Here is a 15378-nt window from a genome sequence, read left to right as displayed (position 1 = left end):
AACAAATAAACATTCTTATCAGATTTGGTTATGCCTAGAATTTAGTAGATTGAAAATATAATTTTTAGGTATCCCTTACTGTACCAGGAAGTTATCATTGATTTATCATCTCAGTTATTTTGAACAGTTTGCACTTTTTCAAAAGCAATATAAAAGTCTTCATGAAACAGAAAAAAACCATTTCTTCTAAATAGATTAACCTCTGAAATAAGTTTACAATGAAACATTTGGTAGTGTGTTAGCAAAAAGTAATGTTTCAAAGCCACACATTTTAAGATAATTTAAATAATTCCTGTTTTTCAGTAGGTTTTAATAATTTAACTTAATCACTTGTTCTTCTTAAACTGAAAAGTTACCTGATAAAAGCATTCACACATGTATGTTCCTGATATACTTTACATATTATATTTCTTTAAATAATAATCATAATAAGGATAAACTAGTGTATTAAGAGTGTTTGTGGAATACACAGAGGTGCCATCTTGTGGATAACGCAACCATCGGCCAGTTATTGATGCTATAAGACTTATAAAATTCTATATTCTAATATTCCTAACTGCTCATAGAAAGTAATAATGTTCACAAGAGTTTAAAACCCGTTTAAATTCCTAAGCCCTGCCTATGAAATTATCACCTGAAGGACATATTCATTTCTTCTGAAGTTAGTATTAACCTAAACCTTATTAATATGTAGGTTGGGGAACATTGGAGGATGGTCTCTCCAGTTTAATTAGCCTCTAGTGCTGATTTGTTTTGATAATATAAATAATTAGTTTAACCACAAAATTGATGTAACAGAAAAAATCGTCAGGCAATTAAATACTGCAATGATTTCAGCTCCTGGGAAATATATAGTATGTAAGTAGAGTAATAAAACTGAGATGTACTTGGCTTGAGCTACAAAACATCTTCTACTTGATTTGTCAAAAATATTTTTATGGATTCCATTTTCTTCATATCAGAAAACATACACTAATAAAAGTGTACTCAGAATAAAGCCTAAATTAATTCCTGTAGTTATCTTTCCCTTATATTAAGCTTTTACATGGCTTTAAAGTTAAAATGTTTTTCTGTTCTCTGGAACCCATAAGTGTTAGCTGGCCATGGTAGTTGGAAGAATGTAATAGAATAATGAGAGATGTAGATGAATTCATGATAAAATGTTGTTTTTGTTATTTTCCCTTTCTATGAAGTTGATTTTTTTAATACTGAAAAAAATGTATTTTACTTTTCCACATGTGTATAATAAATAGTATACTCAAAAAAGTGATACCATCTTTTCATTTTTCTTTCTGTAGCTTTATGTTTCAACATTTTTATACTTAGAATGTTTATTTTTTTACATTATATGTTAGATTTCTTACTAATACTATTTATGATAGTAATAAGGATTTTATGTCTTATTATCAATGTTCATACTACATAATTGCCATCTTATTTTTGGCTTTAAATCATATGTAAACATATGTAAACCAATGTTTAAGTATCAAGACTTTACAAGAGGCCATACTGCAAGTAAATCAATGAAAGGCCTTGACCATTAATATCTCCACTCATCCTAAAGAAACACTACCAAACTATTACTAAAACTTCATAACTTCCACTCATCATTAATTTCAGATGATTACCATCCATCATCAAGAAATACAATTTTTCTGTTCTTATGTATAATCAACTACACTGGAGTGAACATACTGATTTCCAGATCTGATATATGCTATATTTATCTGAAACTTTCTTGAGTGAATAGATGTAATTGTTTGAAACCAAAATATAAATTCTGTCTTAATTAACTATAATGAAATTTGAAATTAAATTAACGCATAAAGATTATTATTATAAATCAGCATTAATTTAAAATATTTCTACTAGATTTTCCATCTCTGCTATTCATTCTCCTAAGAATTATATTATATTCCATTAATGTACCTATATTGTACACAATTCAAACATTTATTCTTTCATATTTTATAAGTAAACTCCCTAAAAATTTTACTGATGCAATGAATAGTCTTGATCATGTGTAATATTTAAGCAGAGAATTCTGTATTCTTAAAAAATCTTATTTGCTTATTTTAATACTACAAAATTAGGTCCCTTTACAAATGTATTCAGTTATTAATGAATTGTGAAGGATGTGGATATTTGACACAAGGGCCCTGCACAATACCAGGAGTATTTTTACTTCCCAATCTTCATGGTGTCCTATACCTATGTGGAATAGCAGCACACAAACAAATCCAAAACAAAATAAGAAGTTACAATCTGTGTTTATTAAAAGAACCAGAATATACATTTATCTTAAAATGGTATATATCTATCTGTATGCTTTCTATGTGCAGCAGGATATAATCTAAATTGGCTATTTATCTATCCCTGCTATTAAATGTTTATATTATTAAAATTTTATGTGATGTATGAAATGGAGGAGCATACTTTATTTTATAAATAATTATTTTCTCCATGAAATGTCTCCTTAGCAATTACAATGACTTAGCTTTATCATTTGTCTACCAGACATACAGTTGACATTCCCATTGTCCAAATTCATCTTTCTGATCTATCATTCAATTTTATGTCACTTTGATGGCAATGAATCTTTTTTTACACACATTTCCGTCTAAACTCCTATGTTGTTAGGCAGAAATAAATGAACAGCATCTTTCATGTTGGCCCAAAGTACATCCTGACAAATAGCCTTCTTGAATCTAGATTCTTGCACTTGACTAAGATGATTAAATTCCAAATAATACTGGGAGGGGCAATAACTGTAAGAAAAGACCACTGAGTGGCACCTGGCTGGCTCAGGAGGTAGGACATACAATTCTTGATTTTGGGGTCATGAGCTCAGGCCCCATGTTAGGTGTAGACCTTACATAAAAATAAATTAATAAGAGGTGCCTGGGTGGCTCAGTTGGTTAAGCATCCAACTTCAGCTCAGGTCAGGGTTCGTGGGTTCGAACCCTGTAATGAACTCTGTGCTGACAGCTCAGAGCCTGGATCCCTGCTTCAGATTCTGTCTCCCTCTCTCTCTGCCCTTCCCCTGCTTGAGCTCTGTCTGTCTCTCAAAAATAAATAAACATTTAATTTTTTTTTAATAATAAAAATAAATAAATAATCTACAAACATAAAACAAGAGGAAGGAGAAGAAGGACCACTGAGTGAGACACTATTATAAACCAAGTTAATTTACAACATTATTTTCTACTCGAAATTTTAAGAGTTTTGGGTAATAATATTTCTTATTTTTTAGTATTTTTTAAATTTTTTAAAACTTATTTTTGAGAGAGAGAACAAGTGGGGGAGGAGCAGAGAAAGAGGGAGGCACTGAATCCAAAGCAGGCTCCAGGCTCTGAGCTGTCATCACAGAGCCCAATGAGGGCTCCAACCCATGAACAGCAAGATCACGACCTAAGCTGAAATCAGACGATTAACCGACTGAGCCACCCAGGCACCCCTGGGTAATATTTCACATTAAATTGACTCCTCACTTTAAATACACAAATGCCTTTAAAATGAATATATTTTACATAACAATAACATTAATTTCCTCTTCTATTTATGTAAGACTTTTGAATTTACATAGTGTTTCATACATTGCCTCACTTAATCCCTACAACTTTTTTTTTTCTTTTTTGCTGTAGGTAGCATTATCATTCTTATTCTATACATGAAAGTTATTAATTTTCCAAAGTTCTCACAAATAGTAGGTGATGGAGCAAGAGTTGGAGGCTGGATCTTTGCAGCCCAAATCTAGAATTCTTGCCCCTGTATCTCACATACAAACCTGCTACTAAGATTATTCAAACGGTTAAAACAATGGTCATGAGAGTCAGAACTTGAGAGGAAATTTTGAATGTATGGTTGATGAAAGCATATTTCATAGATTTTCAACTTTTAGAACTCCGATTGAACCATACAATAAAAATAATTGTCTGTCATTGAAAATGTGAAATAGTCTTAACAACTATTCGCCCTGAATCTGTTATTCACAAAGACACGTATCAACATAAAGGCATATCAGGGCACTGTGGGTGACCTTCCTTTCCCTAAAGGTGAGGATGGATGAAAAGAATTTCTCTCACTGTCTCTCCAGGTGGTTGTACTGTTTGCATGCTGAGCTGCACAGCTTTTAAAGGGCTTGCCCTGGGATATGACTGGGCTGGATTTAGAAGGAGCCGGTCGTTGAATAGCTCTGGTAATTCTTGCATCTCACAGTTATGCGGCTGACAGCTCCTTTGGTGGAGAAAGCATAGATATATTTCAAGGTGATGGTAGTTTTGTCCCTCTGGCAGCAAGCTGCTGCGACCGGCTTAGCCCATTATCCCCTTCTCCCACTGGATTTAAGCCTGGGGAGAAGTCCGGGGCTTTTGTCAGGATAGAGAGTAAGGGATGGGTAATTATTCCCTGTTCGTGCTCAAAGAGAACAGCACTATATTCTAAAGTAGCCTTCAATTACTGAAATGGGCTTGTCTATGGTTCTAGTGACTTATAAATTACCCTTTGTAAAAACCAATATTTAACATTACTATTTTGGTGATGTTACACTTTTAATGTCTCGCATTTTAAGCTTCATTATACAAAACTTTGGAGATACTGTTTAACATTCAGGGAGTAAAATGCACCTCTATTTTATTTTATTAGAAGATTTAAAAGTATAGATGGCTACTGTGAGCAAATTGATTGAAAGCTCCACTGTATAGTTGTCTACACTGTAATTTTTCTCACCTTGACTTTCTTAATCTCACAGGGTAGTTCTGTAAAATCAATGCAAAGCAATTACAAAATTTACAATTCCAGATGTTATTATTGCATTAATATTTCCCTTTAATATCCATTCTGGGAAATACCTTTCATAAATATTGCCACTTCATAAATATTTTAAAAAATAAAATTCTCACAGATCCCAATTAATTAATTATGTAAAATGGTCCTAGCATATTTGAGGGGCAGTATTTTCAGTTTGCTCACCTCCAGGAGCTCAACATCACTTTCATTCCCCTTTCAGCCAAAATTATAGCCAGAGATGAGCATTTCAATTTGCAGCTGACAGTTTAGGGTTAAGATATGATTCCAGGTAACAGAAGCCAATGAGAGTACACCCAGTTGATGTTTGTGACATCATCTTCCAGTCGGAGTACATAGAACAGCTGAGGTAGCGTTCAGTTTCAGCCCCAGTGCCATTATGATGGATGTTTACATCTCTTCATTGAGAGCCAATTATCTCGCTTTTGTGTGAGGCCCAAGGATCACTCATGCTGCCAGGCTGCACAGAGCACTGTTGGATCTAGCTGAACGAATTGTTTTCCCTGTCTCTGGTAAGAGCCTCTTCTGTTTTACCTTCTCTTTCAAAATAAAGGTAGATGTGTCTAACAGAGGAAACAGTGTAAGAAACTGGTGTCAGGGTCGAACAGGATTACTATCCGGTAAGCTTTTAATCAGAACAGTGTTTAGCATTATTAAAAGGAAAGGTGGATTTAGCAAAATGAATTGAAAAAGAGCATGCTAACGTTTACCTGGCAAACTAATTTGCAGTAGAAAATGAATGGCAGGTAAATTCAGCTTTTCTTTAGAAAAGGAAAAGAACTACTATTATAGGATCATTATTTTGAATATGTTTTTTAGAAGAGACATGTGGATATGTAAACCACTCTGCTCCATTTCTTTATACTTTGCTATTAGTAGCAAAGAGTAAGAGTGGTCAACCCCAAGTAGTATTGCTATAAATTTAAAATGAGTCAAAGTTTCTAATTGTTAAATGATAGTTCTTTGGGACAGTTTTCCAAGTTGTATCTATCCAGAAAAACAAAATTTACCAAGTGAGCCAAGTCTTTAGCTTCTGGAATGAAGTTGTACTACTTTGTATTTACATTTGCCATTTTTCATCTAAGAAAATGATGATAGCAAATACTTTTAAGGAACAGTGTGGGAATTATTTTTCTGGAATTAAGAGATGTTAAAATCATTGATTGCATTAAGTGCTTTTGCATGTAATAGCAAAATACTGTTTTATGGATTTGTGGAATATTTAAACTCTGACAATAAAGCTTTCAATTATTCAATAATCTATTAGTAGTGATATTTACACCTGAGGATCCTTACGCTATTATAGCAAAACAAATTTATGTAGAGCTGTTGACTTGCTGTAGATCTAGGAGACTGAATCTGACAGAGATCCTGAAACATTAGATACAATAAAAGCTTTTAATTGACTGGAAATGTGCATATGCTACGAAATGAAGAATTCAAAAACACTTTTAACTCCTCAAATATTGTCTGTGATCACAGTGTAAAGTAGCAGACCTTTGTCATTTTAGAGTGGAATGAAGTTATTTATCAAAGACACAGAAACGTGTAAATAGCTGGCACTTAATTTAACACATTCTTTTATTTTAATACTGTCACCATCTCTTTTAGGGTAATAAAACTTTTGACTAATGACTTATCCATCAGGCTCCAGTATACTCGTGCTTTGCAGATTTATTTTTACTCTACTTTAACATAGAATATGTCTGCCTGTGCAAGCCAGTAATTTGGATAACTCGGAATCAGGATTTGGAGGTGCTCAAGTTGTACTTCAAGACAGCAGGGATTTCTCAGCTGTGTCACACTTCTGTCTCTCCTACTAGCCCGGTCCTGTTTGGCAGTGCTTGGCATTACTGTTGCTCGAATTGTCTCTTTCAGTCAATCAGGTCTGAACAAAACTGACTTTATAGAAAATGTCAGATGTGTATTAATGGAATCAAAAGCACTGAGCCTATTGTCTCATGCAAAACAGCGTGTTATCCACAAAATCTCACAAGCTTAAATTTTTCACAGGGAGGCTTAGGTTGCGTATTCTGTGAATTTCAAAATCTAAAAGTGGGAATCCAAAAGTTTTGATAATGTGAATGTGAAAGCATAACGATTCACCACTTTGAAATGAATTTTTTCCCTTAAGTACTTTAAAGTAGAGTTGAATAACCCAAAGGTCCTGACTGTCATTTTCACAGGTGATCAATCTTGACTAGAGGAAAACAGTTGTTTCCTAATAATTAATTCTCTAAAAATCTATTTATATCATTCTGTCAGCAATGAAGAAAAATCTTACTCAGCCAATGAACAGTCTAGACATTTAGAATTGTACTTTCTGCTGAATGCTTCTCTTGGTATTACTGTCTGTAATGACAAATACACTGCTTTGGTAGTTAGAATTACTCATTTACTTGTTTTCCTCTGAATGACTTTGTACAACATGGATGTGCATGATATGATCTACCTCGTTGGTTAACTTTTTGACAGAAAGGTTTCATTTTTTATTTTATTTTATTTTTTTAAAGAGAGGGCATCAATGGGATCATGGCCATTTCCCATGCCACAAACTCCCTGGGAAGAACTCTTAGTATAGGAAGCCACGGGTGGAAAATGTATGATGGTGCACATATTGCTGTGTTCCTTGTCTCCTTTTTAACATATATGTCCTTTGTCCAAGTTAAGTAATCATCTTTTTGTTTCTTTTGCATTTTTCTTCTCTATATTATCTTATCCAGTTCTTTGTGGTGTACCAAGTTACAGGTTAATTAAGTGACAGGTTTTGCAGGTCTTAAGAGGTGGAAACAGTGCACAGGGATAAAAGGTTTCTATTACCTTTTCTGAAGTTCTCTGCATTTCCCAGAGGCTGAAGGTGTTATATGTATTGTTTTCTTTTGAAAGTGGTTCTTCAAATTATATTATTACCTATTCCAAAGTAATATTCTTTTTTTCCTCTTATATGCCTTAATCCTCTCCTGGAAATTAGTTTATTTAAGTACCTTCATTAGCTTCTTTTAATTATTGAATACATGGATACCATTTAGTTTTCTGCTTTCTTAATTCAAGTACTTGGATATATCATGAATTCTTTGCTTGTCTTAGAAGCTCTGGACCTCCATGGCCAACTTTTTAGTTAATACAAAAAATATAGTAACCATGATGTCATCTTAACTTGGATCTGTATTAGTATGCAAATGCATGGATATTTCCATGTAGATTTTATGTACATGAACAGGTTTATATACACTTTAAATGTTTAAAGTGTTTTCATGGACATAATATTCATTTTCAAAAATTGTTCTGTGATAAAGTAATTTATATTATGGTTCAAAGAAATAGAGACTAATAGTTGTTGTTTTTTTTTTTAATATTTCTTCATTTTTGAGAGACAGAGACACAGAGCATAAGTAGGGGAGGGAGCAGAGAGAGAGGGAGACACAGAAGCTGAAGCAGGCTCTAGGCTCTGAGCTATCAGCACAGAGCCCGATGTGGGACTCAAACTCATGAACAGTGAGATTATGACCTGAGCCTACGTCGGAAGCTTAACCAACTGAGCCACTCAGGTGCCTCGAGACTAATAGTTTTTAACTTGTTGCCAAAGATTACCTAGCCAGTAAATCAGTAAATGGAAAAATCAGGACTCAGAAAAGAATTTTCAAATTTAAATGTCCCCAGTCAATCAATCAATCAATCTTCCTCCCTTCCTTCCTCCAGCCTTCCAAATATCTGACTATTTATGTGGCTTGTGTGTTGCTGTAGTTGTTGTTATTGTTGTTGTTGTTGTTGTTGTTTTTGGCTACTCTGTGCCAAGCAGTCATCTAGGTGCTTGGGATTTATTTATAACTGAGCTATATAAAAGTCCTTGTTTTTTTTCATGTTATATTATAAGTCTGTCAGACTCTCATCTTTAAATTTACTAAAAATATTTCATGTATTTCAAGGTATGGCAGATATAACAACTTACTAGTAAATAAGAAACATGAGTTGTAAATGATGGATTTATTTTCATTTCTTGTGTTTCCATGTATCTTTAAGTTCTCAGGTATATTCTAACATAAAATGAACTCGTAAATACTTCACACTTGGGCATTACAGAAATTTCTATCAATTATTTTATAACTCATACTTGACTTGGAATGTGATCTCTGCAACTTTACAAAAATAAAATGACTACCTTGCAATGGATTACAAAAATCATTTGGGACAAAGTTACTTTGTATCTGTAGTTTACATTCAGGCAATATAGCTTTATATTTATCCTCTATTTTATAATAAAGTCCTTGATTATCGTAATACATTGAGTATACAGTTCTTTGGTTTTAGATAGGGTTTAGATAAGAGTATAAGTAGGAGAGTGAGAAATAGATGAATTTTATTTTCTTTTAATTAAAAAATAACAGTATTTTCCAAATGACAGCAGTTTGTGTTTGAATAAAGCAAACAAGATAACCTGAAGTTTAACATCATTTTTTTCAGTAGTTTGGAATACATTAATAGTGGTTCCCAGGATAGTTGAACTAAAAGTGATATTTACTACCCATTGAATTTATTTGCAGATGCCCAGTGATTTAAAAGAAAAAAAAAAAAGGCCTGAAATCGAACCTCCTCAGAGAAAATCAATCTGTACATAGAACCTATCAGTTGAAGATAAACCATTTTCAGATGGTATCATTTAATTAGCCACTGAGGAGTCTATCTAGTGACATACATATAAATCGTGAAACAATTCAAAATTGCCTGCACACACCTGATTTACCACAAAATATTTTACTTTTGTAATATTGCATAATAATAAAGTTATATCCCTGGACTTAGTCCCTTTACTAATGTGCAGTGTGCAATGTGCACATTGAAATGTGCAAAATGAAAGTGCAAAATTAGAATGCAATAATTAAGAGTATGAATTAGCAATATGTCAAGGGATATTAAACTGTGAATGTTTTACCAACAAGTGTTACAAGGTACCAGGTCTTGAATTTAACTAATTCTATGTAACAATATTCCAGAATTAATTTTGTAATGTTTATGATAAATTATGAATTGACATAAGACTGCATTTTTTAAATACAAAATTCTACCAAAAGCAGAAGATTGGTTGTTTGTTCTGAGATACTGATTTCACAGCCAGGAACAGAGCATGGTATAAAGATAGCTTGGTCAAAGTCTCCGTTCAGAAGTGACTCTCTACCAATATGCCATGACCTGCTGTAAAACTCTCAGAGGTGTACCATAGCATTTGAATCAATGTGAAAAACATAGTTTTGCTAAAACAGAGAATGCGTATTGGTACCGCGAACTCAGATGAAATACTGAGCTGGGTGAAATTTATAATGTGGGGTGAAGCATGATACAATCTGCTGTCATTGGTAGGCTGGTGAGTTCCAACAACTTTTCTCAATTTAAATGTGTCAGACAATGATTTGGGGCGCCTGGGTGGCTCAGTCAGTTAAGCGGCCGACTTCGGCTCAGGTCATGATCTCGCAGTCTGTGAGTTTGAGCCCCGCGTCGGGCTCTGTGCTGACAGCTCAGAGCCTGGAGCCTGTTTCGGATTCTGTGTCTCCCTCTCTCTGACCCTCCCCCGTTCATGCTCTCTCTCTGTCTCAAAAATAAATAAACGTTAAAAAAATTATAAATGTGTAAGACAATGATCAGATGAACAAACACTTCTACTCAGTAGAGCAATAAATATCATAAGCCTTCAAAGACACTCTTTTGTTAGATTCTGTATTTACCTGCACTATGGTAAGAATATGGTTTCTGGGACCAGACTACCCGAGTACAATTTCTTGCCCCATCCTTTTCAGGCCTTAATTTCTTCATTTAAAAACTGAGAGAAAGAAAAGTAGCCACTTCATAAGATTTTTGTGAGAATTTCATGAGCTAATCTTTTAAGTAATGAGGTCAGCGTCTGTCATAGGGTTTGTGCTCAATCACTGTTGTCTTCTTTTAGTACTCTCATTGACACTTGCTTAGTATTTTATGCATGTGTGTGTTTTAATTGACTCGGGAGTTTCATTGAATCCAACATTTACAAACACAAAACCTTTGGGACATAGTCATATTAATTCCTCTTTAAAACTTGACACTGACTTCAGGAGATTTTAGTACTAGATATAGCCTTATCACTTACTGCATGTAAGATGTCTGATATGTCATGGAAATCACAGTTTTAACATGAAAAATGAATTAAATTTAAAATGGATTAAACCACTTTTAAGAGCTTTTTCCAGCTTTAAAATTATATGATATGGGATATCATATATATAAATATACATGTATATTTACAATACATATATATACAAATATGTGTATAATCCAAATGAAAAGTTCAATAACTTTACTTTTGCATTTTATCCTAGTTTACTCTGTCATTACCTTTTATTCCATTAGTTTTCATGAGTTGATGGGACTTTGAAACTTGTAGTTATAAAAGGTTTTATTTGTTCTCATGTATGTAGAGATCAGCACTCTCATGCTTTCCAGTAGTTCATTGTCTCACATGGGTGATGATGTGGTGATATAATTAGGCTAAAGTCCTTCTCTAGCTCGTGCTGTTCTCTGGCCCTAACATCCTCTGAAAGGTAAATTAAGAGTGTTTTGATTTTAAAATCTGTATGTGTGTGTCTGTGTGTTTTGTTTTGTTTTGTTTTGTTTTGTTTTGTTTTGATGGAGCATCTACCAAGTGTCCAAGAGAGATCCAAGAAGAAAGGATAAATTATTCTCTTCTCCACAGTTTATAATCTTGTAGAATCAATGTGCTAATGTATGTGAAAAACCTAAAAGAACAATCATTTTACTATATTTTTTCACTTCTAAATGGACTGCCTCATTCCACAAATTACTTAGAGCATGGGCACATAGTTATTAAGCATTAAGACATGCCAACAATGAACACAAGCACCAATGCTAGTCTTAAAGGGCTCATGGTCTAGAGGCCAACACAAACTTGAACATAAATAATTAGAACACATTGTGATAAGTTTTATACTAGCAGTAGCACAGAGTCCTGAGGTTAATACGGACAAGGAATGACTTATTTTACCTGTAAAAATCAGAAAAGTTATCCAAAAGAAGCTGTCATTTGTCTGAGTTTTTAAAAATGAGTAGGGAATTTCCCAGGTCTAGAATAGTAGAGGATATTTTAGGCAGAGGTGCCTCCAGGAAATATAAAGCCAAAATGGGAGGAGAAAGCATAGTGTGTTTATGTAAGGACCAATGTTTAGTATGACTGGAGGCAGGGATGAAGGGGAACTAAAAATGAGCACCAAAGTATCAGTACAGATGCTGTAAAAATAACCTGTAGGGACAACCTGGTCGTAACTGCAGAACTGTAAGCCTTGGCTGCTTAAATTGAGTGTTTTCTAAATTTAAATGCTGTGGAAGATGTGTGATAAGATACATCATTGTGATTTTGAGTAAATGTGAAATGCTTTTTGAAAGAAAAAGTAAACAAGATTACCAAAGACTATTTAAGGCCGTTTGACCCATCAAAGGAGGAAGAAGGCCAGGAAAATTCACTTCATTAAATTTCAAATAGCGTTATTAAATTTCCCATTCTATTCATTTATTTTAAATGATGGGTAATATCCAATGGGGTGACTAATTACTCGGGAATACAGAGGAGGGTCACACATGACAGAATTGAACAGAATATCAGGGTTTGGGAAAGAGTCCTTGAGTCAGTAATCATTCACTTTTGATGATCCTGACCAGACTTCATCTAAGGAATAGGAACTATATATTCCCGAGTGACCCAATGTTTCAGTGTTGGGCTAGGGTCAGCAGGAAGATCTAGAAGATTGAACTCCTTCCTTATAAGATGACTCAATTCATTATGGTCATTTTCTTTAATCGTTTGAACCACATTACATGCAAGCTATTTATTTAAAAATTATTTTAAAAGAAAAACAAAGCATCATTCCATTCCCTTCTTGCTGTGATTTAGGTGGCATATGATTTATGAAAAACACAAAATAGTTATGGGGAGAAGAGGGAAAGAAAGAAGTATTGAGCATTAGAAAAGAGCATACACTAGTTTCACAATTGCCCCATAAGACCGTCCCAAAAACTGTTAATCTAAGTTTATTCATGTATACAATAATGGTGAGTCTCCAATCTGGAAAAAGAGATGGCATCCAAGAGAAGCATAATCCGTTAGGCTTTATCTACAGCCTCCCACATCTACAATACTATAGGAACTCTGGTAGGTGGTGGAGATAACAGAGATAAGTGTGGTGTTGATGTTCAATCTGGAATACAGGTGCCATGGTGAGACACAAGACACAATACTATAAGTCACCCCAGGAAAGGTAAGACAGGTGTCTGCCTGCTTCTGGGAGAACTCCTTCCAGCTTGCTTGGATCTTCAATGTTAACTCTCAGAGCAATAGCTCGTAATGAAACGCAAGTTATAACTTTAGATTAACAAGGAGGAATGGTGTTGAAGATAAAAAAAAATAGACAGGAACTATGAGGCATTAAAGAGGTGAAGATCCAAGAAAGTAAACATTTTAGAGAAAGTAGGCAGAAAAAAAAAGTATAATAAAAATCCATTAGCATACAAGATTGCTATAGTTAATGATAGAGTATGAAAAATAACTATAGGGAATATTGTATTCCCTTGAAGTCAAGGATTCTGCCTAATTCATACCCATTCAAAGAAAAGCATTCAGCAGATGTTTGTTAAATGAATGCTGGAGGGAAAGAAGGAATCATAGACGCTGCTTTTCTTCCTCCTTCTATACTTTGGATATGCTATGTTTGAGATGCCCATTAAGAAACAAAGAAGATATACTTGGTAGCTATTGGATATATAAGACTGGAGTTGAGATATTTAGTAACCATCTTCAAATTGTTCCCATTCAAAAGCAATATGACTAAAGGACATCGACTGAAGAAGGAGCTTTAGGAAATTCTATTTAGAGCTTGTGAAGAGAAAGCTGAACTAAACAAAGGACATTCAGAATGAGATGCCTTTGATTCAGAAAATTAAATCTATACTATTAGACCTGCCTCCTGACTTCAGATCAGGAAGGCAAAAGATGGTCCTAAGGGTGGGAAATCCATATAAATCTGTATGTGGGAAGAATACATTCCTTTTTCTACTTTCCCCATAACCTCTTTTCTTTCTCTTTTCACCTAAAACTCTTCAATATCTTTCTATTACTTGTAGGGTAATGACAATATTAATACAGTTTATAAAGGCCAACATCTTTGGTCTGTATATTTCACCATTATATGACTTATTTTCATCTCTCTTACAATCTTCTCTGTCACATTCTTAAGACTTACTCATGCCATTCCTTCTGGTTAGTGGGTTCCTCTGAACCTCCTTCACACACTTACCTCCTACTCATCATCATTCAAATCTCAGTTAAAGAAGTGCATCCTTGCAGAGGTTCTCCTTCACCTCCTTGACCAGGTCAAATCTTCCTATTACAGGCTCTTAAAACAATATTTAACACTTGTAAGAGTTACAGTTGGAGGATTTCTTGGTTGATTAAATGATTAGTTCCATTCCTCCTCACTAGACCTTAATCTTCACGAAAGTAGTTACAGAGTCTGTTTTGAATCACTAGTGAATCTCCAGCATCAAGAATAATCTCTAGAGTAAGGAGAGCAGCTCAGTAAATGGTGTAGGCAAACAGAAGCTGGGAAAAAAATGTATTAGCATCAGGGCAAATCAAAAGCACATGATTGCTAGTGAATCTTTTTTTTTTTTTTGAAGTTTATTCTATTTATTTTGAGAGAGAGAGAGAAAGAGCATGAGTGGGGGAGAGCAGAGAGGGAGAATCCCAAGCAGGCTCCACACTGACAGCACAGAGCTCCATGCAGGGCATCAGCTCACAAACCATGAGATCTTGACCTGAGCTGAAATAAAGAGTCAGATGCTTCACCAACTGAGCCACCCAGGTGTCCTGATGCTAGTGACTGTTACAGAATGAAAAACTGAATGGGCTTTCTGAGAGTATTAAAATACTTGTCTGTTTCTGCAGCCTCCTTGTTACTAATATATGGGTGACTCCATAGCTAATTATAATACGTTAAGTAGATAACAAAATTATAGATTGTGCACTTTTGAGATATGTGCCAAACTACAAAAATACTATCAATATTTACTTGTAAATCTTGGTATAAATATAGCATACAGATAGTTGGAACATACCGAGTATTGAAGGATACAAAGAGGTGTAGACTTTGTAAAAGGTATAGAAACCGAGTGACCATATGTAAAACTTGTACCAGGTATAACTGATGTTACTGAAACTGGAAAGAATGTAATTGAGAATGTGGTGGTCAACCATATGAAAGGCAGCAGAAAGGCTCAAAATATAGGAACAAAGAAAACTGAACTTTAAATTGAAGGGAAGGTCACTGGTGGCCTTAAAGAAAGTAGTTTGAGATGCTAGACAGCGAGGAGTCCAGCAGGAAATTGATTTTTAGGAATTGAAACCATGTTCAAGCAATTTAGAACTGAAAAGGAATAAAGACCTTCTGGATATAACTGTCAAGCAATAACTCCTTCATAACTGGAAAAACTTTTCTTGATGGATGGATGGATGAAATATTAGGTAACATTTACCCTTTT

At 34.3% G+C, this 15378-nt stretch overlaps 1 protein-coding gene and 1 long non-coding RNA gene across 6 annotated transcripts in view; one reads left to right on the top strand and one right to left on the bottom strand.

The window, feature by feature from the left end:
• LOC144616883 (uncharacterized) overlaps positions 1-5079 on the bottom strand; it is an 86186-nt gene extending 81107 nt beyond the window's left edge. The window contains exon 1 of the long non-coding RNA XR_013556697.2: positions 4972-5079. This is a non-coding gene — a long non-coding RNA (uncharacterized LOC144616883). The remainder of the gene's footprint in view (positions 1-4971) is intronic.
• Positions 5080-5186: 107 nt separating this feature from the next.
• The window catches only part of MGAT4C (MGAT4 family member C), a 222467-nt gene continuing 212275 nt past the window's right edge, over positions 5187-15378 (top strand). For 4 of the 5 annotated variants that reach the window (XM_060656843.3, XM_060656845.3, XM_060656844.3 and 1 more), the window contains exon 1: positions 5187-5318. The gene's annotated coding sequence lies outside the window, so the exon portion shown is untranslated. The remainder of the gene's footprint in view (positions 5319-15378) is intronic. The other variant, XM_060656846.2, reaches the window with a different exon arrangement.

The sequence above is a fragment of the Panthera onca genome, chromosome B4 (genome assembly GCF_046562875.1).
Source record: "Panthera onca isolate mPanOnc1 chromosome B4, mPanOnc1 haplotype 2, whole genome shotgun sequence".
NCBI classification, from domain to species: Eukaryota; Metazoa; Chordata; class Mammalia; order Carnivora; family Felidae; genus Panthera; species Panthera onca.
This window is presented reverse-complemented; position numbering and strand designations above follow the sequence as displayed.